Here is a 23,048-nt window from a genome sequence, read left to right as displayed (position 1 = left end):
ATTTTTGTTGCTTTTTCCTCAAGCAGATATCCAAAGAATATTGACAATAGCAACCTAACTCTCTCTCTCCTTCTGTTGAAAAATGTCATAGAATTCTGAGAAGCCAAAACACACCTGGCAGTCTTCTCCATTGGAAATCTGTAAAACAGTGCTGGCATAATTGAAGCTCTTTATTGTTACAGGCTGATAATCCTGACTATACATTTTAGGAGGAATCATGCTGCCTGACCTCATATATCATATGGGAAGATTTCACAGAGAGCTGCAGTGTCATGTCCACCAGCTAAAACAATTGCCTATCTCTAATCTTCAGGTTTTGATCTGAAGACATAGTGAGTGTTGGAAGCCTGCCACATATCTTGATAAGCTGTTACAAAGGTTAATTACACTATTTCACTTTCTTGAAAATCTGTTTCATTTTCTGGTCTGAAATTTCCAGCTACTGTGGCAAGGGAGCATATTCCTGTATGAAATGTGGTCCAGAGGGAACATTCATGGGGCCAGAGTTCATTAGATTAAGGCATTTGCTGAGGGGTTAAGTCAGGCAGGAGACCTGTGAGAGGCTTGCGGTAGGTAATGTGAATCTGATAAGAAAGGCCATAAGAAGCTGAGAGACAAAGGCCAGAGGTAAAGGGGGAGAGTAAGCAACAGGGAGTGTTATATTCAGTATGAGCCTTTTTTAGAATATTTCTCTTTTCTGATTTGGCTTGAATTTGTACTGTGTGTTTCTGCAGAAACCCACTTGATCAAGAAATCTAACACACAGTCTAAAACTGGAGCTCTGAACTCTGCCATTCAGACTAGCAGTGCAGATCTGAACAGCTTGAATACTGCATGAGCTAGAACGTGTTTTGAATTGGCAGTGGTGATAATCTCTTAGCAACTTTATCCAGTGTGATAGGACATAACCTCCTCTGCCAAATGACACATTGTCCTGTTCATGAGTAGACTGGAAATGGAGTTCCTAGTGAACAGAAATAAGAAACTACAGCTGAACAATGAAACCTATTGTGTTCTGTCCAGTAACTTGGAAATTACTCCAAAACTGCAACCCTCATTTGTAAGGGTGGCAGAGTTATAGCAGCTGAGTAATGCTGGCCAGGTGCTTTGCCTGTGCAGGCCAGGCACAGGATGAATGCCTTGGAGACAGCAGAGGGGTGTCATCAGGCTGACCTGCAGTGTCCCTCTTCTTGCTGTGCCTGCTCTGCACAGAGCTGTTGCTGCTTGTCGTGCAGGGCCCTATCAGCTTGTCCGGGTCAGCTCTTCAGCTTAGTAGCCGGGGCCTGTCTTGTGCTGTAAAGGAGCCTGCTGTAGCCACCTGCTCATGGAGTTGTCCAAAGAAACGTTTCTTTTTCCTAGAAGGCTAGTGTTGAAGAGGTTCCTTCTATTTCACTCCCCATCCTGCACCAATGCAACTGCAGTATATACAAGGACTTCTGTATTTCCTGTACATTTTTACATAGGTGAGATAGTGAGCATAATGGTGTATCAGTCTGGCAGTTATTCTGACAGTGATATGACTCTTGTGGTGAGAAAATTCTAAACAAACATTGAGTTGCAGACTTTCAAATGCAGACCAGAAGACCTGACCTAAACATTGTACTTATAAAGGGAAGTAGATTTAAAGGCTCTTCTCATATTAGATTCTGCTTAAATTAATTTGAAATGGCTTTATGATTGCTTTCCCCCTGCCCCCCCCCCCACCCCCCGAAGACTGTTTTATTGTTTTCAACACTGAAATACGGATGCTGTGTAAAAGAAAGCACAGATTTTGGAAAAGTTTGGTTTCTGCTACGCGCTATTCAGTTTAAAACTAACGTTATGTGGTCAAGACTGTGAAGCTTTTCTGTGGAGACTGTAAACTTGCTGAATCCGCCTGGTTGATGAGCACCCAGAAATTATCTACTCAATAGCTGGAAAAAAAGTCGCTCCTTTGTAAAAGATTCACATTTAAGCAAACAATGCTGCTGCTTGAAGCGTTCACCATGTCATTACTGCCCTACACCCTGTGAATCAGAGATCTGCTCTGCTTGTGTTAATGCAAGACAGTTCTCCCTGTAAAGTGGTAGTTACTTTGTAGTGGTTTAAAAGACTGTGTAAAATGCAGTGCAATGGTTGTTAAGGCCTTGTGCATCCACATTTAGGAGTATTTTGTGACGCTGGGTTTCAAAGTCTACACTTATTTTTTGCTTTAAAAGGGAATCACTAAATTCTGTGAAAACAACCTGCCAAGGCATGGAAAATTCAAGGCAAACTTTAAAATAGAAAGCAAAATGCCTTCTGGCATTTTATTATATAATAGCTTCTATTCAGCCTGCATGTAGTTGCAATTCTTGTTGGCTCTAACGGGAGTTGGATTTATTTATATGTCAGGACTTCTGTAGTTCAATAGTTTCAAATATATCAAAGCATATGAAACAATTGTGTTTTGAACTTCTACGTGGTTTGAAGACTTATTTTCTTTATAGTGCTGCATTTGCATCCAGAAGATTTAAACTTTCAAAAACTGAAATTTACAGTCTAGATATAAGCTTCTGTTTTACTCCTATCTGTTTAAATAAATATTACTGTTCTTTCTCTTGTGAATACATGGTTTGGGTTTTTATAGGAGAAAAATGTCTAACCTCACTAGGAAAATACTGAGGTTGATAGCATTTTGAATCGTGAGTTTGAAGAGCATTTAACTACAAGGTGCAGACACTTGTGCAGTTTTATTTTTTGATATGGAAGGTTTCTGAATCTTAAGGTCATATATAATACTACAATATTCTTGTGTTCCATTGGAAAACCCATTTCTTCCACATATCATAGAATGGTTTGGGTTGGAAGGGACCTTCAAAGGTCATCTAGCCCAACCTTCTTCTAATGATCAGGGACGTCTTCCAGCAGTCCAGGTTGCTCAGGGCCCTGTCCAACCTGACCTTCAATGTTTCCAGGATGGGACATCTACCACCTCTCTGGGCAACCTAGGCCAGTATTTTATGACTCTCAAAATAATAAAAACTTCTTCCTTGCACTATTCTGAATCTTGCCTCTCTTAGTTTAAAACCATTACCCCTTGTCCTTTCTCAACAGGCCCTACTAAATAATGATTTTTCACAGCTTGACAGATATTGGCCCAGACACTTATTGGTGTAAGCAATGTTGTATTCTAAAATTTAGTAGAGCTGTTTTGATATTAACTCAGAAGGGAATTGGTGTTTAGTTTCTGGAGGTTGCTCATTTGATTTTTTTTTTTTTTTTTTTTTTTTTTTTTTTTTTTATTTATTTTAAATCTTCAGGCAATGAAAGCAAAAACAAACCCCAGAAGCCTACAACTTCCTCCAGCTTTTCAGAGTACAAGTGAAATGACAGGATTTTCTTCCAGGAGTAAAGTTGAAAGTAAAGGTGTGTGCCTCATTTTGCATGTCCTTGAAGACCTAGGCTTAACAAATGTACTAGGCAAAACTCTACAGACGGGCATTATGCAAGTGACTGCTTTGTGGAAACTGGTGTAGAGATGGAAGTAATCCATCTATAAAGTTAAATACAGAATGTATGCTACTTTTGAAACATCTGTTGTTAAGATATAGAGGCAATGCTGGTCTCCTTAATTTTGAAGACTGGAAGAAGGTAATTGTTGTAGAGTGCTGTTGTGCAGTGTACTTCCACCTGTGATCTCTAATCTGACTGAACTGCAAGTGATCACAGAGGTGTCAAAATATTGCCTGTGAAATGTTTGCCAAAAACTGAAGTGCCAACAGGCTTAGCTGGAATCTGACTCCTGGTTATTGTTAGCATCTGCTGGCAACAACAGCTACAAATTGCTAGAAATTACCAGCAAGCAACAGTTCTGTTAACCAAACTTGTTATGTTTAGCTCAGTGATAAGTACCACACTGGTCATGTTTCCAGTGAAGAACGGGGACTGCAGCCCTTCTAAGGCAAATCAAAGCAGCTGGACTTGTCCCTCCCTCCCCTCACCTCCTTCTCTCCCCCTCTTTCCCTTCTCCAAGTCTGAGGTTTCAACATAAGTGTTTTGAATAGAAAACTTACTACTTGCCCATATTATTTGAGAATGCTTTTAGTTTCCCATTTGTTTTGTACTCTTGCTGGTACAGGAATTGGCAATGGCAATTTTAAATATGCTCACATGTTTTAATTGGGAGACCATGCTGCAACACTACCACTTTTTCAAACTAATAGGAAACTAGCAGTGAGTGAGGGGAAAAAGTTAGGAGTATGTATTAGATGAACTGACTTAGACACATATAGCTTCAGACATTACATTCTATGTCAAGATATAGTCTCTTTCTGGTCAGAATCTGATATAAATGTTATAGCAGAATACAGTAATTTTTTGCATGAATCTTATTTACATTGACGAATTTTTCTCATTTATATAGCTCTCTAGCTACTGCAGTTAACACAGCTCTTAAAGCGGCCCTTGTCTTTGCTGTGCTGCTTTTTCACTCTTGATTGTTCTTGAATTCTGTAATTTTACAGATGGTTCTACCTTCAGTGGCTTCTAGCTACTATAAGGGGAAAGTGCTTCATCCTGTGTTCAGCACTGCTGTAGTACAGGATACTTTTTCGTCTGTGTGCAATTCCTTGATGCCCTAACTGCATTGTGCCTGAACTTTCAAGAATTTTGTGAAAATACAGAACATGGAGTTGTTTTTGTAAAGTACATTTGTATATATCCACATTGTGTTTCCTCGTTGCCCCACTGATTATCCATCCCCTGTCATAATTCTCTTTCCCAACTGCTTCTCCTGTTTTATTCACTGTTCCCCCTCTCACAAATCCTTATTGTAATAGCAGTGCCTCTGGCAATGTTTCTCCTGTTGTCTTGCTTTAACAATACCACAGCTTCCCTGGAGTGCACTCTTGCAATGGTGACTTGTGACTATCTCGGTGTATCAAGGTCACCCAGCCACCCTGCCTTTGTCCTTCCCTCCTTGGGGAGATGCAGCATTGTCAAGGACTGGAAATCTGCCACTCACTCAGATTGTGATTTCTGACCCAAACAGACATGCTTTCAGATTAGTGCATTCTATACATCACTGACACTGATACATTTTGCAGGCATTGTTTAGGACTGGCTCCCAAAATCCTACAGTACTCTTTAGAGGAAAGCAGACCCTGTCAGAGTGCTGAATGCTTTAGTAACTGGAATTGTCCTTTAAAAGTTCTTCACAGATCATGAGAATCATCAATAATATAAATTTGCTTCATTGAAGCACTGCTTTATCAGCAATTTTAGGCCCACGTGGATTACTTTTGTAACAGGATTAAGAACTCTAATTCTTTCAGTAAGGAATTTGATTTCTAGAAGGGATGCTGAAATTCTGTTATGTAATACTACCTCTTTTTGAAGGGGTGTTAAATGGACAAAGATGTGTAATGTTAAAATAATGCTTGTGTGTTTACACGTGTGAAAGATTTTTATACTGTATGCTATTGCCTTTTCATCCAGAAACTGGTGCTGTAGCTTGATCCAGCAAGCATTTAAGCAATGCCTAATGTTAAAAATGTATAGAGCTAGATGAAATCAGTGAGGACTACCTCAAATTGAAACAGTTTTCTGAATTTGGTCCAGAGGGGCAGACTGTGGGAGGTATTTAACTCTTGATGTGTTCCTAAGAGGTAAAAATGCCTCACTTGCCCTGATGTAATTACATCCTCCCTCCCTTCAGCAGGCCTTGTTATCAGTAGGTGTGGGATATGGCATCATAACGACAGCAGCATGCTCCTCATAATTCTTTAACTTTTGTGGACAGGAGGAGATTTAAAAAAATTGCTAAAGGATTTTCATTGCAGGCCTTCCATTGAAAGCCAGTTATTCAAAACTGCAAATACTGTTATGAAGTTGACAAAATCATTTGACCGCACTGATGATTAATTTATCAAGGGCTTAAAGGCATTAAACCAGTGACCTGGTAAAAAACATTGTCAAATAAAGGGATGCCTACATTCCCAGAGCTGAGGCCTCTTGATAGCTTTTAGATGAGAAGTATCTGCTAAAAGAATGGTAAAAATGACAGTGTTCAGAGAACAGGGTAGACAAAGTCATTTTAAAAGAGAAATAGTGTGGTATTTTTGCATACAGATTTTGCTTGTTGTGTACACTAATCTAGGGCTACAGCAGTAATGAGAGATGAAAGCTGGAGAAAAATAAATTGCCAACCTCTTTCTTAAAGAAAAATTAAAGTTGATTCTATATTATTAAATGCTTGGGCAATAGGAAACTCACCTCCTCTTGTAGTTTTGGATCCTTGCATCCATCTGAAGCCAGATTTAAGCTCTTTCTAGAAAAAGTGTCTGCCTGAGAACTGTGCATTTTAGCACAGGGGCCTCATTCAGGAATCTGTGTATTCTGTAAGACCATGTGGTGCTCTGATATTGCTGGTTATCTCCTGGCTTATGTCTGTTCATAGCATATTTATGTAAAGAATTTCTATAAACTTCACCATTTAGTCTAGATAGTACTGTTAATACTTAAGGCCTTCTGATTCTTGATTAAGTAGAAACTGGACTTTTGTATGTTAAGTTCTGCAATTCAGAAGACATTATGGGAAGGTAAACTTTTATTTTTTTGTCCATATAAGCTAATCGCTTGCTAAACAGTCCAAGAAACTCAAAATGTCTGCTTCAATACATCAACATGACTTCTCAACTACTTTGGCATGCAATATTCTGAACTGGCTTTTTGAGGCAAGAGGGTAATCACCTTCCATCTATTTACAGATTGACTGTATCGGATAGGGTCTGTCAGGGTTATTTGCTCATGGGCAGCACTATGTCAATGTGACAGTACGGATTCAAATGTTGAGGTGATATTATCAAGCTTTGCCAACCTGTGCATTGCAGGAAGAAACATTCCCAATTTTTTAACACTACCTGTTCAGAATGATTTGCCTGGGATGTTGCCCCGCTCCTGTGACCACATCTTGTAACTTTCTGTATAGTTTGACTGTAACTGTCATAACACTACTTCTTCCTTTACATTATCCCAAGCTATTTTAAACATAAGTTTCAAACAGTAATTACTACTATATTACATATCTTGTCTGCTCCAAGGGAAGTTCACACCAATTAGATTTTAATGAATTTATGTAAAATTTAAACCACTAGTCTCCATCTAGAAAATACCCATTGTGATGAGTCCATCATTGCAAGCAGATAAGTGAAAGCAATTCACATTTGTCGTGGTTAAATTACAACATCCTTTCCTTGAACTTTTGTCCAATTTCTACTGTTCAACAATGCTGTAATAGAATATCAAGTCTTGGGCAACCCATGCGATAAATAATAGAGACTATTGTGGTTAATGAATGACCTTGCTGACAGAAAAAAATCATTACAATTAAACATAGTGAGGTAGTTGTTCGGCTTGTTGTTTAAACCCTTTTCCTGTCAAACACCAAAACAAAACACAAAAAGCCCCTAACCCCCCAAACCCTCTTTGCTTTAAAGAAAGAAACAACCATCAGTTTGCAGCTGGGTTGTAAATAAAATAGCACAATCTTCAAACATCACTGCTGGTTTGTGTTATTAGCAGACAATGTGCACCTGCTGATGTCGTCTTTAAAGTATTTTTAGCTGGTACTTAACCAGCAAATCTGGAATTTATTTACTAACACAATCTTTCTTGGGACACTGGCGATACAGACACAGGAGTTATTTCTTGGTGGTGGTATAGTCTTAGTTCTCTTCTCTCAATCATGTCTTCTCAGTTCTTGTTATCTTTTGAGCACACAGCTTGGTGAACCAGAGTGAAGAACTCATTTGAACTAAAAGCAGCCACTTACATTTCCTTACTGGGAGGAAGGTTGTGTTAGTCCAAAAGGCTTTGTAATTAAAGAATACTTTTGCTTAAATACGTACATATTGCAGTAGATAATTTGCGTTGTCTTTCTATGGATGGGAAACCGAGTCAGAAGTCCAGTGACGTTTCCTAGATTGAAACACAGCTTTTTTCATTCTTTCAGTTAATTAAACCTTTCCATCCCTAAAACACTGTAGAAGAGAGAAGCAGAACTCCGAAGAAATATTAATAGCAGGGCGTATAGAAAAACAATCAAATAATTTTTTCAAATGTATTGCAGTGTTGTGTTTAGTTCACTGTATCCAAGTTAAAGAGAAAAGTAGCAGTATTGGAAATTTTTGAGAAAAACAGCTTTTAGCTTTTTTTCATTGTGCTGGAGTGAAACTGCCTTTTCTAAACTTTGCATTATATACTCTTGTACATATTGTGTGCCTTTAATATTTCAAAATGAATTTATTTAGAAAGGTAAATTTACAAAATCTCGAAGTTTGTATTGAATTAGGGATGCTGCAGTTGACACACAAGAAGGTATTTTTTGAAGGTTTTGCCCATAAAACTTAAACTCACTTTCTGTCCTCATTTAAAATACGACTCTTTCTTGTGTAGATCTACTTGCTGGTAAAGTAATTTTTGTTGTTGAGGCTGAGCAAAGTAAAAATGTAACAAGATGAAATAATTGATGAAAAGAGGGAAATATTTTAAAATTACACTTTTATTATTAAAATAAAAGTCACTGACTTTTTTTTTAACCCAGGAGTCCTTTAATATAAAATCACAGTTTAAGTTCTCTGCAATACTATCCTGGTAAAAGATTGTCCTGCTTATTCTGTGACAGGTTCTCTTCATAAACTATAACTTGCCATTGCTGTGTTGTCTCTATATGAGGTTTTGTGTAATATGTTCTTTCAGAGGACATTGCAATTGGAGCTTGGGTTACAGTTTACCATGGTAATCCTTCAGAGAAACCTACTGTTAAGAAGACATGTGGTTATGTTTGTGATTTTATTTTTTTTTAAAAAAACCAACCTTGAATATTTTGAAATGTTCATGTTTGGCCCTATGCTGAACAACCACTAATCTAGGTCTACTTCTAGAAGGGAAACTTGTCATTCTGTATTCTGTCTTAAATGTTTAAGTGAGAAAATTAATTCATTCAGAATGTCTTCCAAACACCTGGTTAAATTTGACTTTTTTTTTTTTTGTGTGTGTGTGTGATTCAAGATGAGCTTTATAAACTTCTGTCATTCTGCATCTAAAGTAGAATCTGAAGAGGCAAGAAATGGTTCCCACAGTATACTGGAGCCTTTGTGGGCTTTGAAAAAGAAGTAAACCGAAAGGGGAAGCAACCACATGAGACAGTTGCGATTTCTATAAAAATTGCCACGCAAACACTTTTCTAAGATCCTAAATTAGCAAAGTACTGATTGTTCTTTAACACATTATGTAGTAAAATAACTTTCTTTGTTCCCTTGGACCATCTCTTTATATTGCTATAACAGTATATGTTGTATCTTTTGGAGAGAGATACATTAGCATTTATTAATAGTAGTTGTCACAGGAAAACTCTCACTGGGATATCACCTCTTGTCATAGAGTAAATCTGGAACAGAATGTTGTAGAAAAGATTTTTGTGTTATGTGGATCTGGTTTTGCTTGACTGCTCCCCTTTAGCCATCTGTTACAAATGGTTTAAAGTTAAATTCAAAGAACTCCATCTCCATATTCTCAAATTAATATATTCAGTTTATATTTTAGTTTCTTATAGTTTTGTAAGTTGCACTAGTTTTCACTTACTACTTTATTTCTGCACTGTTTGTTGCATAGAAGTGCACATTGATGCCGGGGCTTAGGACTTGTCACTCTGGAGTTTTAGAGCTCCTTGAATGGGGCCCCAGATGCATAAGTGAGATAAGCCTGATACCCAGAGAGCCCCTGGGATTCTCCTCTGCTTTTGACACATCACCTTCTCTGCATGAATGGTTTAGATTCAATTTCTTCAAACTGAAGCTGAGCACATGGACTCAATTTTTATTTGCCTTGAGGGTTTTGTTAGAGAAGTGGCAGAAATTATTTAACAATTAGGGCAAACTGAATTAAAAATACAAAATACATTTAATTTTTAAAAGGTTCAAGTGGTATTAGGCAGGGAATGTAAATAAAACATTGAATCACTCGTGCAAATAGCATAGCTGCTTTTAGCTATGAAGATTAAATTCCAATAAACCGAAGAAAAATTAAATATATTATGGCATATATAATTGTATTCAAGAATACTTGACATAGTAGTTCAGCAGTAGGTACCTTCTTATACAATACTATTTTAATTTATTCTTTTTCACCTCACGTAAGCTGCCTGCTTCTGTAAAAATCCCCTACGTTACTGCCAGGGCTGACTTTGTGGTAAGTGTTGTGGTAGGAGAGGGTTTCTGGTGAAAGGGCTGGTCAGGGTCACGGAATACAGGTATTTGCTTTCCAGTTTGGCTTCCTTGTTTCAGTCATGCACAGGAGACGCTTCTGTGGGCTGCTGAAAACACCCCTGCAAATATGGGTCCTTTGCTTACATGATGAAGTGGGAGCTGAGCTCTTCAGAATGTGACCTTTGGGATTTGCTGCTTTCCCTGTTCTGCAGATGAGCAACATTTCCAGCATTTCTCCCTGGGTCTCCTCTCTGCTGATGGTGCTTCCTCCAAGGCAGGCCTGCCTCCTCCTGCTTTTCTACTCATATGCTCTGAATATGCCAATGTCTTTGATCTCCTGGGGGTGGCCCTTAGTCAGTGTCCTGGTGCAAATAATAAATGGGAAAGCTCACTGGCAGCAGAATGCTAGGCTGAAAATTCTTCCAGCCCAGTGTTGCTGAAGTGCGTTTTTAAGTTATTCTTGAATTGCATTTGCCTTGGAAGTAGAGCTTTGTTGCTTCAAGAATATGTGCTTTGTGTATTTTTTTTTTAATGGGAAAAGGACTGAGGCACAGGAGGCTGCTGGGTATAACATTTCCAGTTTCTCCTTTCACTATGCACCATTATCTAAACTTAGCTGTTACTTTAAATACCACTTGGTTACAATCTCTTCCTCATTTTCCTCTTTTTTTCTTTTTATTTTTTTTTAATACCTAATGAAAGCATTGTGCTTGGCTTCTTTGGAGAGTGGAATGATTTGTGAAAAATTCTTGCAATTTATGACAGCCACCTGCTCTCTTGGTCATAGATTAATAACACCTGACCAAGCATGAAAACATGCTGGGGCCATCTGCTGCTCCCCATACTGGGGGGCATTGCGGTGTTGTCTGATTAACTCCACAGCACAGCATCCCATTCAGAGCCATATTATCAACTCTGTGCCAGCCAGCTCGTTTGAGAGAACGTGGAATCTGTTCGTACAGGACCTTGGCAAACAGCATTTTTATGTGGACTCCTTTTGCCGCAGTGCTGCGAAGTCCTCTGTGTGTGTGGTTTTTAAGAAGAGCATTTATTGTTAGTTAATATTCCATAGAGATTTAGTGAACCTCCCTGAATGAACAGCAGGGATGCTGCCTGTGTCTGTCTGACTGTGTCTCACAGGACTGCTGCTGGGTTCCACGTTCTTGCTTAATTCTTCAAGGTACTAAAGTATGTTTTCCACTTTAAGCACAAAAATGGTCCTATTGAAATAAGTACCAGATGGAACAAAAAAGATGACTAAATTAAATTTTTTTTTGTTATTTCAAAATTTTAAAGAAAGAAAAAATCTTTCTTGGAGCTCAAATTCCATTAAGATACCTGCAACAAGCAAACTGCTTGAAGTGGTGGCTTACATTCATATAAAAGATGTTGCTTAAAATAGTGGTGATAATTAGTACCTTCAGGAGCTGGCAGCCTGTATTGTACTTGCACGAGACCCACCTATATAACTAAGTGATCTTCTTTTCAGTTTGGTCCTTTCTTTTTCCACAGTTTTCTGTTCACATCTCGCAATCCTGTCTGCAAAGCTTGACACTTGTGTTTGTGTTACATCAACCAAAGCTTGAGCCTTTATTCTACAGGTAGATCAGCATGTGCAGAATAGTTTATAGCATTAGTCCAAAAGTTTAATCTCCTTGTGCCAAAGGCCCCTACCAAAGCACTTTGTTTCTAGACAAGATCTTGACTGTGATCTTACGTGCTATAACAATGCTATGAGAAGATATAAGCGCTGCATTCTGTAAGGCTTTTCCAAATCTGAGTAGAAAACAAACAGGTAAATTAGTTTGCAGGAGCTGTTATAAATAATGAAGGATGTAAGTAAAAGTCAGAGTTCATGGACATTAAAGCTGAATTTTGAAGGAACACATCTATTTTGGAATGAAGCAGATGCCTGCTCTTTTTCAGAAGTTTGTAGCCCCTCCTCCATTTTTCTCTCATGTCAATACTGAAATTCCTTTTTGATGAAAGTATATATATCAACTTATTTTAAATGAAGACACAAATTACAGAAATTCATTGGTAGTTAGGACATATGCTGGAGTTTCTTTCTCCAGTGTGTTTTGTAGGTTCTAGATGGTTTGTGAAGGGCTTTGCTAGCCTTTCTCACCACACACCTTGGCTTTTCAAATTGTTGTTTGAAACTCTGTGCTCAAACTTGTGGTTGAATGAACATCTGGAAACAAGCAGTGTATGTGGTTGTATCCCATATTAACTACTTCTGCCCAAATATTTTGCTACTGTTCTTTAAATCCTAGGAAGGGAGAAAAACACTTTGCGGTGAGAAAATGAAGTATTTGCTTGACTCAGAATGATTACTCAACTTTTTTATTTGTGGAAACAAATTTAGAAAGCACTCATGTTCCTCTGCAATAAAATTTTTGTTTTGCTTCACCTCTGAACAGAAAACTGTTCTTCATTGTACTGGTTTTGTCTGGGATGGACTCAAAATTACTTACATGGTAGCACAGCTCGAGTACCTCTATAACAGAAAAAGTTAGTAAAGAAATGTTGGTGGCATATTCATGTGTCTACTCTTTTATTTGCTACACAGCTTCTTTTGTAGTCAGTGGACAAGAGAGCTGATTCACTTAGAGGGAACATCATTTTTGGGAATAGAAGGTGATTGAAAGTGCAATTACATGTAATGTGAGTTTAAGTCAATTTTTAGATATGTGACATTGTTCAGTTTAGAATGCCAGATCAAAAAAATTACTTTCACCCCATTTCTACCACATCCTAAGCAAGCATTTTGTACTGAAAATTTATGAAATGCTTTTGATGATGGATTTACTTTCATGATAAAAAAATTAAACCGGTTGCTTATGAGGCTTATATAATGCAGTGGATTTTTATGCTTTGATAAATACTCTTGTGATATTTAGTCCCATTTACATAATACATTGTCAAAACAGGAATTATTCTGAAATGTTTATGTTCTAGGAAGATGAGAATTTCTCTCCCTTCGGAAAAGAGAATCAAAAGAGAACACTGGTCATTTTGTGAAGGTAAGAATGATCTTATCCAGTGTAGCCTGCCAAAAATCATTTTCAAATCTAGTGAATTTGTTCTTATTCAAGAATGGAAATAAAAAATGTCTGGAAATGATTGTCACCCGTTTCTTGCTGGTTCTTCCTTATGAGTGTTCTCCCCACCTCTCCAGGCTGGGACCTCATTTCACAACCCAAGGAAGGCAGCAACTTGGTCCACACTGATCCCGGTTTTGATAGTCTCTTGTTTATCTTATTGTTTCTTTCTTAACTTTCATAATAAAAACAATCATACAGGTCAAAGAAAACAGGCTAAATGCACAACAGAACTAGCTGAAGGTTGAGCTGATGAAATAGTTTTCTGCTGGAAATAGGACTTTAATGAAATTGGAATATCTTAAAATTAAAAAAAGGAAATTAGCTAATTTGACTTTACTCTTATGTTTTAAGAAAAATTAAAATGTACTTTTTTCCTCAAAATGTAGCATTGAAATTACACTAGAAATATAATAACCTTAACAAAATAACTGATTGGCTTAAAAATCAGTATTTGTATAATTTGGAATTAAACTATTTAAAAGTCTTAAATTTTCACCGGATGAAAATTACTGGTGGCTTTTTTCTTTTATGAACACAGCTAATGCAGGTAAAAGACTAGGTAGCTAGAAAAAAATATTATTGGTATTATTGCTCACTGTTCATATGTATTAAGCTACAGTTCTCCCTTCCTTCCTAACACACTCTTTAGTCTCCAAGTAAAAAAGCAAAAGGAATTTGTAATTCATATTCTTCATCAATGTTGCAGAATAGAGATGATATTGAGTCCTGTGTTTGCGCTGTCACTGACCTAGAATTGCAGAGGAATAGTTCTCTTGCCTCTGCTAGACACATCTGTGCCTTATCTCTCCAAACTCTGATTTCTGCTCCTCTCTTTTCCCTTCTGCTTTATGGACTACTCCTTCATTTTAAACAGGTGACACCTCTATCTGACAGCAAAACGCTGCTTTAGCAGTTTGTGAGACCATGTACCTTTTGGGTTTGCTTTCAAACTTCTTACATCTGACTCTCTGGGGCTGGTAAAACTGTAGGTAGAAATTATATTTAATTCTGAGTAATGTTCAGCTGCCTTATGATGCTTAAAGATTATTTTATCCCCCACACAGGCTAAAATATTCTATCAAAATAATTTTCACTATGTGGCACATCATGAGGGAAACTGCTTGTTTGGTCCCAAACTGCTGTGATTCTGTGGCTGAGAGAAGCTATTTACCAACCCTCCTTCAAAGTGGGAATTAGATTTACAGCCTCAGTCTTTCTAGTGTCTCCAAAAACATACACTGAGTGGCCAGCTTCTGTTGTTGTGATCAGTCAAACACCACATTTCTTTTTGTAGGTTTGCACGTTGGAGATACTCTAACTTCCGAGGGCTTTTGGATTTCGCCTTTGTTTGGAGAACAATCTACAAATGTGACTTGCTAACTATACAGATTGTCTGTTATGCCTGTTTTTTAATTACTGTGATTTACTGAAATCAAGGCTTTTTAAATTAGAAAACCATACTTGGTGAAAGTGTTTATGCAAAGGAACCCATGAAAATGTCAAGTCTCCTCTGCTTAGGGGCTTGTGTTTCAGAAATGTGCTCTAGTGTGTTGCCATTTCAATCTAAGATCTCCCTGGCTACCCTTGGGGGAGTCTGCAGGCACCTGCGAGTTTTTGCACAATTCCCGACTACAAAGTCTGTCAGACCCATCAGATTTCAGTTCTTTGTCTGTCTTCATGGCCCATATGTTTCTTATCAGTGCAAACTTGTGACAAATCTTTAGCCTCTAGTCAATTAACTTATGAACTGATACTGCTTTGCAGGCTTTTCTCTGTGTATGGAGCCTGTTTGCAACTAGGTGAAGACCTTATATTATTTAACTTGAAAATTAATACTCTTCTGATTTAACTTCATATGCTTTCTGGTTGCTGAACTGCAATCAGTTGATAATTTCTTGAACTTTTTTCCATTGCAAGGTTTTTCTACATAGAAAGAAGCTCTCTGCTGCTCTGCTTTGTTTTGCAGCAGTATTTTCCACAGAGATCTGCCATCCCCTACAACTATTAATGTCTCAGTGTTGACCAGTGCCGTGGTACGTATACTGTGAGTTTTTTGTTTCACTCTGACTGTTCTTGGCTTTTTCAAGAATGTTCTTGTTTGTATAACTGCCATGTAACCTTAACCATAGATTTGTTACTATTTGCCTATTGTGCTCCTACATGCGTTGTGTTAAGGGGACAAAAAAATAATACATAGTTGTAAAGGGATAGTTTATCTAGAGTTCAGTGTAAAGAAAGCTTTAATTACAGTAGTTGGTGTAGAATTACTGTAAGAATTAAATGTTTGAAACAATGGAAGATACATGCTTACTCTTGCTAGTATATGGTGTTGAATTAATACTTGAATCAATTAACAAGTATTATATAATCTCAGCCTCAGGGTGAGAATCTGGTATTCCTAATAACACTGATTGAGATGCCTTTAGGGAAAGTGTAGAATGAAGTACTATTCATTGTAAGGGCACTTTGCAGAGCATTTCCCCAAGATAGTAAATGTAAGCTAGAATTGCACATGTATTAATCTGGCATGCAGTTACATTGTTTTAGGAAAATCTGTCTATCTTGCAGTTTATAGATGGATGAGAATGCCAGCAAAGCACTCAGACTATCTGCCATTTTTTGAATGGTTGCCAATAATTATGTCTCTTTTGAAATGATCTACAAGGAATTCAAACTGATGAGAATGTAAAATGTGCCAAATGATTTGGCAAAACATCAGGTATCTCTGAACATGGCAGTTCCTGCTGACCTGCTCTATGAAATGACATAATGTGGTGTGACTGACACAGCATAACGTAAAGCAGCATGTAAGAAATTGGAAAATACAGTGTTTTCAAGGCCAAAGTAGTGAGAAAATACTCTGTTGATGGATGTCTAATTAAAAAGAAATCCTGCTGTTTGTGAAATGTCTTTTTGGTCTCGGAGAGAAGAGAATGGATTTTATTTCTGGATATTAGCCTTGCCTCTGATCATCTAAAATATGTTGTTGAAGATATTGGGAAAGGTGGTAAATGACAGGGTAAACATTTGGATCTGCTCAAGGTCTGTTTTCTTCTGGATAGAGAGGGAGAAGAAAGTGAAACTTCCCTTAATAGACTGAATCAAAAGCTTAAAGAAAAACTTAATGATGTGAGAGACTGGGATTCTCTTCTGCATTCAGAATTCTGTGTTTTAACTTTAAACAATAAGTTCCAAGCTATGAGACTTAAATATCCTTTGTCTCATCTGTTACTACCTTGCCTCATGCTCTGATCTTGCTGACATGAACCAAGTTGCTCTCAGAGTAAGGGGACAAAGGGTGATGGTCTGGTCTACACACAGATGCGTATGCTGGCTCTAAACTGAAGAGGATTTACCAGTTATGAATGGGCAAAGGCTTACCTGTGAAAACAGGCTGATGGAAATCCATACCAGCTTGCCAAAATGCGCTAAGAAACAGTCTCTGTAAAATAAATGGTGCTTCTTTTTCACATTTTCATTGTTGTGGTGGTTAGAGTGAGGAAAGGGGATGAGTAGAAGCTGCAAAACTAATAGGATCTTACAGGCTTAGGTTCAGAGTAAGAGCCTGTGGAAATGGATTAAAAACTTGGACCTGTTATGAAATTAAACTTTTAAGACTAATAGCCTTGTTGTACAAGGAACTAAAACGATAGAGTATAGTATTCTTCTGCTACTGCTAATGTAATTTGTGTTTCCAGTAACTTTGATTTTTTTCAGTAGTGCAAAGAAATACTTTTTTTTGGTGTGGTGGAGGCTTTTTTAATATGTACTTTTGTTTAAGCAAAATGCTGAGCAAGTTGGAAGTGCTGCAGGAGGAATTCAGGAAGCATTAGTTCAGAAACAATCATGATGATTGTCTTGTCTACATTTATTTGAGGCCTATGGTGATTTACTAGCCAGTGATATTTCATTTTGACTTCATTGCCGATCCAGCTGCCCTTCTTGAAAAACAAGAGTGGAGCCAAACCTCTCTCCAGTGCTTACCTGGCTCTTCCAGAACTTAATGTAGGTATCCTGCTGAATTTTGTGTGTTACAACCTGAGGTCTGAGTAGAGCACCAAATAAAAGGGAAATTGTACCTTGTTCTTATTCTCTAGGAAGGGAGTACAGTCTACATTTCAGTTCAGCTCAGTGAGATTAGACTATTGCATGAGAGGTTCCTGAGGGGAATGGGAGCAGTTGAAAGAGGAAAAATGAGGCAGGAAGGGATACTGTCATCTACATCAAAAAAATGCCCTACATTGACAGAGAGAAGTGAACTATGTGATACCAATTCACTGGTATTATCCACCTCTCATTTCTCTGATTGGACACCCTTGCTAGAAACACTGCAATAACTGCACCCCCTGAACAGTGTCATACACCTTCTTAGGATAACACAGGACTGTACTTGAGTACAGACTTTTTCCACTCTTGTTTTTTGCTAATAATTGCAGCTCTGGGAGACTTTTTGCTGATATATAAGATGGATAGGTTGTTACTCTTAGCTTAGTAAAATGAAATTGCTATAGATGTGAAAGCGTTGATGTGAAAACACGATGAGGTGTAAGGAAGCTAAGATTACTGCACTGTTGTCCCACTGAATCTTCTTTTTTGCATATTTTGTGAGTCATTTTGATGCACAGAAGCATATGTGTACTGGAGAATATGACACCAAATAAACAGGGAAAAGGAATCTTATGAACAGTCTTCTGAAATAGAATATTTGATGAAAGTTAATCAGTGTTAATGTGATTTATGTGTTTGCTCTCCAATATTACTTCCAGTTTTCTCAACAATGTTTTCCTCTGTGATTTGGTTTTAAACTTGCAAGTTTCCACAATCATTCCCATCTTTCATCATTAGCCCAAATTTAACTAAGAAGTTCCTCAGAATTCTGCTGGTTTCCTAGTATGTTACTTTTATTGAATTGATTCCCCATTTTCTAACCATGCTTCCGTTTTACTGGTTCTAGGACTATGTTTCTGTGTAGTTATAATAACTTTTTTACTATAGACTATTTTTCCTGTGCCTTTTTTACACAATTTGTATGCTTCTCAGGCGAGGTTAGTTACTGTCTATTTGGAGATTCTCCTGAGGTGTGTGTAAGGTGTATATAGGTGAAACATCATGTGTTAAGTTGACTTTGCATGTATTGAAATCAATGGGGATAATTCTTGGATGCAGAATTACTCATTCACTTAATTTTTTCAAGATTGAAACCTAAGATTACAGCAATAACTTTAAGCTTCTCTTTTTGTGTCAAATAATGTTAAGCAAGCTGAAGTTATTTATTTTTTAGCATGAATAAGCAATGAGAGGAATTTTTTAGAGGAACTGGGAACTTTTTTTTAATGTAGCTGCAGTGGAATTTTCTGTTTGATTGTAATGAGATAACCAGATCAAGATGCTGCTTTACCAGACTTTGCCAGAGAACTCACTCATCAGGTTTTCTGTCCAGTCAGCATGGTCTAAGTGTCACAAATGCCAGAAGGCATTAGTTAGCTCAGTCTAAGTTTGCAAGAAGTACAAACTACTACAAAGCTTTTTATTTTCTGACACGAGTAAATGCAGAAGTTCAGTTTAGTCTGTAGGCTGTAGCTTCAGTCATTGGGATGGAAACACCTCTGAGCTGCACAGTTCTAGATGGGGCATGTAGGTAGAGGAAGGAAAATTTCCTTTGGCATCTGGCTTTGCGTACTTGCCTGCTGGGAGTGTGGATGAGCGCTACCATTGCCACGGTGGTGGCTCTACTGATGCTGCTCTTCACTGTCTCGAAGAAAGAACTAGAATAATAATTTACTCATCTCAATATCACTGTGGGCCAAGGTCATTAATGTGGAAAACCTTGAGTTAGCTATACCATGGACCCTTCCTACTCCTTCATTCAGCATTTTAGTAGAGACGTATATAGGCTATGTGTGTCCTAACGTGGCACTGGCAGAAACTGGAAGTATCACAAATGCAAATGATGTATGAAATGCACAAAGTATTATAATGTTAGCTTAAAAAAAAACTAAGGCATAGTTTATGGTATGCAGAGGTATAAACAAAGCTCATTTATTTTTCAATTCGGGCAACATAGAATTTACTACTTTTTAATGTCCAGGCTGGAACAACACTCAAGTTAGTTTTCTTTCTTTTCAGTTTTATTAGCCCATAGTAATGATGGATGCATGCCAAACAACAAACAGTGCTGTTCCCAGTTACTTTTGGTTTTGTTTTTTACACAGATATAAATAGTGAAGGTGATTTTAGTTTTAGGTTTTGTTCATGCTTAGTGATCTTGGCCAGCCAAAGCCTTATGTCCCATTTAATTCTGAGTCAAGGACTGGGCTCAGTCATGCCTGTGAAAACTTGTCAGCTTTCCAACCATTCATCTTCACAGCCAAGGAGCAGGAAAAATGTCTGCAGCTGAACGCTGCTCCTCCCCCAGATTGCTTTTGTCTCTTGCTTTACAAAACTGTCCTTATGCAACACACTTAGGCTGTGACGTAGTGATAACTCCAGTGTGGCTTTCTCAGTTTTAAGTCATTATTGCCTATTATATTCTTTCTGCCTCAAGAGCTGTTCTAATTATATAAAGAGAACTGGCTTTTCATTAAAATAGACACGCAAATCATAGCATGCATAAACTTTCCTTATGAAAAACAAGCTTTTGTCACTTGCTAATAATTTCTACCATATACTTTCTGTATGAAGGGATTAATGGTTTTGATTTCATACAGTTAGATTCTTTTTAATGGTTTTGTTTTTCCCCTTCATAGAAATGGATATGAAATAGTCATGCTCAAAAGCCAAAACAGTCATTGCTGGCTTATAGTTGTTGCAGGATTTGTGTTTGCAATGATATTTTAGTTTCCTTAAGAGTTCAAGGAGTGCTTTAGGTAGTAGTTTTTATTAAATAAAAGGAATAAATAGGAGATCTAAATTGCAATCAAATGCCTGTGGAAGAATAAGCATCTCTGAACAAAGTATTTTAGCTGCAGTGTAGAAGTGCATTCTATCCAGCTGGCAAGAATGTTAATGATGGCAATTACCCATTTATGATAATGAATGGGGAAGGCTGGAATGCAGGATTCTTCTGATGATGATATGACTGCATGAGTGATGTTCAAATAACTTTCAGTAAGATCCATATTATAGGTCTGATTTTTAAACAATGCAATTAATTCCCCTTCATTCTGTCTTTCAAATGAATGTGTTGGAAGGTCAGAAAGTGTATCTGTTGCAGAGGAGAGTGGTGAATCCATAAATGATGAAAATTCACTTAAGTAATATGGCAAATTGTCTGAGGAAATACTGGTATTAAGGATATTCTGTGTGAGATGCATTGGTTTGTGGTGTTGGCAATGATGCTGGCTGTTTGTAGGACTGTGCCACAGGTTCCAGCAGTGGAGAGGGCATATGCTGCTCTCCCAGGTCACCAGAAGGCTCCAGGCTGGATGAATTGTGGCAGTCCATGAATTCTGCAAAGGCTGCAGTGTTGCCATTGCTTGTGGAGCCTCTCAAGTGTGTATCCTCTTATCTCCCTGCAGGTGGATAAATCAAACTTTCAGTAATTAGGAGACTGTGAAGCTTCATGTCCTCCCAAGAATAAGTTAACTGACCTTGAGACTTCTCACATGTAGAGAAGCTCTGCTGAATGGAACAAAAGTGTTGCTTGTGGAAGCTCGTAATGCTCTATTGCATTAAAATATACTTACTTTAAACTTCAAATATACTGTGTTCCACATGAGGTTATAGACTATTCTGTAGTCTCCTGCCTGCTGAGAGAGAAGTACTAACCCTCTGATTGTAGAAAGTGTTAGGGGGTTGGGGAAAGACATCAAAAGTAGAAATTGCTTTTCCATGTGGGATGAGCAGTTTGAGAGAAACCTGAACACAAGCAGCAGAGGAAGGGAGTGGAGTATGTCCCACTGCTGTCCTGGTGCTTATGCACACAACACTGCATTTCAAATTTCGGAAGAGTATGTTAGTGTGGGCTGCACTGATCAAATTAAAAACAGAAACCATAAAAATGTACTGTAAAACTTGTGCTTGATTAAGCATTGTCTCTTATTCCTCAGCCTGCATACTGCCAGGACAATGTGTTATAAATTGTGTACTTGAAAACTCTAACACATTGTTCCTCTGCTGAAAACATCCCTGACAAATTCTTCCCCTGAGCAAGAGTTCACTAGCAAATTCCAGTAACGCTCTGGGTAGTTGTGTGTCGTGTAAACTTGTCTCTTAACCCCTGAACTCTGCTGTTTCTAATTTCAGCTAAACATGTGTGACAGGCCAGGGCTGGGGCTTGTGAAACCAGCTGTTCTGTGCTAATGCTACAGCTGTGCTAGACCACCAGGCACTGTCCCTCACTCCTTTGGATAAAGAAAATATTTATTCAAGTACCTAGTCTTGAAGCAGCAGCGTTCATGAAGGAGACATGGTAGTACTTGTGTAAGCTTCCCTTTCTTGCATTCCTGTGTTTTTTAGAAATGTATGACACAGTTCAGACCAATGGCTTGATGATAAAATGGTTCACTTTATAGCCAAATTCCAGCTGGCTATTGTTTATGTCTAGCTGCAGCTGAAATTTCTCTTGAAAAGAAAAAGAAAAAAGCTGGGGAGGAGGGTGGAAGGGTTGCTTTTCTGTCTAGAGCTGGTCAAATTACTCCAGTTTCACAATATTTTTTTTCCCAAACAGGAAGTTTCTATTATTGGCATAGCTTTGCTGACAGAGATGCTTGTCTAGAGTAGGAAATAACTTCAAATAAGGTCTGACATTTCTGTTTAAAACACAGCAGAATCCCAGACTTATTATTTAGATTTAATAACTGGAGTTATTAAGTTGTATATGTGTATCATAACACAGTTATGTTCTACAATTATTTAGATTTCCTTCTACTCTTGTTAAGTTATCTGTAGCTTTGCTGGTTTCTGTGCAAAGAAAATATAAGAGAATTTAATTTTTCCTTCTTCTGTGATTTTTTTTCTTCACTTTTCTTGTCATTTGGTGAATTGTTTAATGAGCAGTTGTATTCTTCTGTAGATCAGTTTCTTTCTGATTCTAGCTCATGACTCAGCTGTATTTCCAAAGACTGCATCTAGTGTGCATCCTCCCCCAGCCTCCCAGAGCAAAGTATTTATAGAGATCACTTTGCAAAATACATTTTTAGTTCAGTCACTTCAAATTCCGAGCTTTAATTGGCATGGCCGAATGCAAGCTCATGGAATCCAAGCCTACAGCAGTGACTCACTCTTAGTTAAAATTGCACATATCAAATCTGGCATGTCTAGTTACTATTTAATATGCTAATTATCAAACTACTGTATGCTACCTATTGCTAGTATAATAGTCATACTGACCTCCCTGTGTAATTATGCTGCTGCTTATTTATTTTTATTGGAGAGAGATGACCACCTCTTTTCCACCTTGTACATAAATATTTGAATGCTTTTTTTTTAACCTTTCTGCTAACTCAGGTGTGGTTTGTTTGTGGGTTTTTTAATGTGTTTTTGTTTTTAATTATGGGCAGTCAGGGTTGGGGAAAACAAACAAGCAAACAAAACCAAAACCAAGCAACCAAAAAAAACCCCATCAACCCTGCCCCCTGCCACTAGAAAAAATAGTGTTGCAGAGGTCAAGTACTTTTTGATGCATATGCTGTTGGTAGGAAAAGGCTGTACTGAAGCTGTTTCAGCTTTCCTTCATGTAAATGAATGAGGAATAGAAACTGGATGCAGGGCACAA

At 37.8% G+C, this 23,048-nt stretch overlaps 1 long non-coding RNA gene across 1 annotated transcript in view; it reads left to right on the top strand.

Annotated features, from left to right (window-relative positions):
* LOC110361153 (uncharacterized) overlaps window positions 1-23,048 on the top strand; it is a 525,815-nt gene that overhangs the window by 17,318 nt on the left and 485,449 nt on the right. The window contains exons 2-4 of the long non-coding RNA XR_010474693.1: window positions 3,282-3,387; window positions 13,188-13,252; window positions 15,251-15,366. This is a non-coding gene — a long non-coding RNA (uncharacterized LOC110361153). The remainder of the gene's footprint in view (window positions 1-3,281; window positions 3,388-13,187; window positions 13,253-15,250; window positions 15,367-23,048) is intronic.

Source organism: Columba livia, chromosome 9, assembly GCF_036013475.1.
Source record: "Columba livia isolate bColLiv1 breed racing homer chromosome 9, bColLiv1.pat.W.v2, whole genome shotgun sequence".
Lineage (NCBI taxonomy): Eukaryota > Metazoa > Chordata > Aves > Columbiformes > Columbidae > Columba > Columba livia.
Note: the sequence above shows the minus strand (reverse complement) of the source record. Positions and strands in the feature narration are given on the sequence as shown.